Genomic DNA, 3,184 nt, shown 5'->3' with positions numbered 1-3,184 from the left:
TAAATAATGTTTACATATGTATAAAAGCCTACATTAAAATCTGTCATATAAATTGGTCTCTTCATTAGAAATTAGCCTACTGATTGCCACCATTGATGGACAAATTTTTAAAATAATATTAAAAATATCTGTATGACATTATATTCTGCAGTTCTTCCCTGTTGTACCGAATATCTATACTTTTCAAATTATCCTATCGAAGTTAGAAATTCAAATATTGTGACAAAATTAATTTTGTAGGGTGCCACAAGTTTGTTAAAATTTCCAAAGGGTGCCGCGACTAAAAAAAGGTTGGGAAACACTGCACTAGTTAATGGTGACTACAAGGGAGATTTCCATACTCACTCTCTCGCTCACCCTTCATATTTGAATACAGCCAAATAATAGTGCTCATGAAATTAAGCTTTCCTGCAACCTGTCTGTAGGTACTTTATTTTGAATGGGAAAAAAATCAAATGAAGACTTGATAACAGGAACTGCTGGTTGTTTACACAACAAAAACTCACCACTTATGAGACTTACTTGAGCAAATGAAGGTCATGGACAAATTCAATTCTCAGACCAAACAGAAAGTACTGTTGCATGATTTTCCTCAGTGCTGTTTTGTACACGGCATCATAATGAAATAAGCTCTGTTTCTTATCGTCAAATATTATTTCTGCTCCATAACATAATGAAAGTACTCTTCTTCTGTAGCATCTGTTTGGAGGTGGGGCTAAAACAATCTAAGCACTACATAACAACTATTTATATACATTTTCTATACAAAGAGGTGGTGAAAAACAAATAAGCCAGTGTCCTGGTGTGGGGTTACTTCTGTGCTTATTGTACTTTTAGAGACGTTATATGATTATATGATCAAACTGCTCTATACAGTGAAATCAAGTTCATTCAATCTCAACAGATCAATATGCTATTTCTTGCTTGTTACACTGTGAATAAATCATCAGTACCCTCATAGAGCTGTAGGACGACGTGCTTTATTTTTACACATAAATGTACAGCAAGAATTGTGGGTGAATCTCATGAAAACATATTTCAACCTAAAATAAAAAAGGAAATTATATTTTGCATAAAATGCAAGTTTATTCTATATTTCTTATGACTGTTCTTAAATTTTAATGTGTAGATAGTAAAGATAATTTGAGGGGGAAATGGTTCATTTTCATGAAAATGCGACTGCAAAGAATCTTAATAGTACAGTGCAAAAAAAATCATTTGTTTCATTAGATTTTGAAATATGATCCATTCATGGTAGATTTCATGAGATTTATCCTTGTATATTTATGGTCATGTTGCACTTTGTACATTTTAAAAGCAGTGTGTTGAGGAATCAGGCCAGTGATGGTAGTTGATGCTGTACACTCAGAGGCTGTATTCATAACTAGTCCTGGTTAACTATCAGAGGCCTGATGAAAAAGAAGCCTACTAATTTAATTGTACCGTATGACACTCATATATCTCATGCAGACATTTCTATACATTAGTAAAGAAAGTTTTTTTTTTTCCCAGAAAAAAATTTTGTACAAAAAAAACCCAATACCCCTTTGTGATATCTTTATGAAGGTCATTGAGTATTAGCACTACATAACAACTATTTATATACATTTTCTATACAAAGAGGTGGTGAAAAACAAATAAGCCAGTGTCCTGGTGTGGGGTTACTTCTGTGCTTATTGTACTTTTAGAGACGTTATATGATTATATGATCAAACTGCTCTATACAGTGAAATCAAGTTCATTCAATCTCAACAGATCAATATGCTATTTCTTGCTTGTTACACTGTGAATAAATCATCAGTACCCTCATAGAGCTGTAGGACGACGTGCTTTATTTTTACACATAAATGTACAGCAAGAATTGTGGGCGAATCTCATGAAAACATATTTCAACCTAAAATAAAAAAGGAAATTATATTTTGCATAAAATGCAAGTTTATTCTATATTTCTTATGACTGTTCTTAAATTTTAATGTGTAGATAGTAAAGATAATTTGAGGGGGAAATGGTTCATTTTCATGAAAATGCGACTGCAAAGAATCTTAATAGTACAGTGCAAAAAAAATCATTTGTTTCATTAGATTTTGAAATATGATCCATTCATGGTAGATTTCATGAGATTTATCCTTGTATATTTATGGTCATGTTGCACTTTGTACATTTTAAAAGCAGTGTGTTGAGGAATCAGGCCAGTGATGGTAGTTGATGCTGTACACTCAGAGGCTGTATTCATAACTAGTCCTGGTTAACTATCAGAGGCCTGATGAAAAAGAAGCCTACTAATTTAATTGTACCGTATGACACTCATATATCTCATGCAGACATTTCTATACATTAGTAAAGAAAGTTTTTTATTTTTTTCCAGAAAAAAATTTTGTACAAAACAAACCAATACCCCTTTGTGATATCTTTATGAAGGTCATTGAGTATTTCCAAATGTTTTACCAAGTATCCATTGGTTGAACTTTATGTGTTGGTCAGAATCATTTCTTTTAAACCTGTTATTGAGTAAATGTAATTGACAGGAACTGATTTTCTAATGACATTTTGACTGCATTGAATGATTTGAATCCAGTGCACATTCACAGTGAATTTGCTGTTTATATTCCATTCTTTCTGCTTTTACCAGAGGACAGAATTGTCACATGAACCAGGGGAAAATAAAAACAATGTGCTTGATCATAAGACTTGCGATGTAATCTGTTGACATTTCTGCTTTGTGGATAACGATGCCGTAAGGCCTTTTATATAACCTAATGATATCTCCCTCCAGCCCTCACTGGCCAGTAAGACATGTCCTAAAGTGTATGACTGCTATATTGTGCTGAAACCCAGAGAGATCAGATATTGGGAATTGTGAGGTTTGTACAATTCTGCAAATGTCTCACGACAAAATACATGATTAAGATACAGATGTTATGCACCATTTTATATTATGATGATACTTTTAATGAGTGTGAGGGTGAAAATAAGCCACATTTGACTGGGTATAACATCATATGCAACCATTAAATGGCTTGTATTATGAACTGTTTCAAATGATTTTCGTCCTGTAGTTCTGTAGTCCGTTTCAAACTCCCGTCTTTTTGTCTTTTCTCTTTCGTAGTCAGTTGTTTTGATACAGCAAAAACATTTCTTTAATGATTTGCTTGTCAAATTTGTATTCAATCTTAGTTAAATTGAT

The sequence above is a fragment of the Sinocyclocheilus anshuiensis genome, unplaced genomic scaffold (assembly GCF_001515605.1).
Source record: "Sinocyclocheilus anshuiensis isolate Anshui unplaced genomic scaffold, SAMN03320099.WGS_v1.1 scaffold603, whole genome shotgun sequence".
Lineage (NCBI taxonomy): Eukaryota > Metazoa > Chordata > Actinopteri > Cypriniformes > Cyprinidae > Sinocyclocheilus > Sinocyclocheilus anshuiensis.
This window is presented reverse-complemented; position numbering follows the sequence as displayed.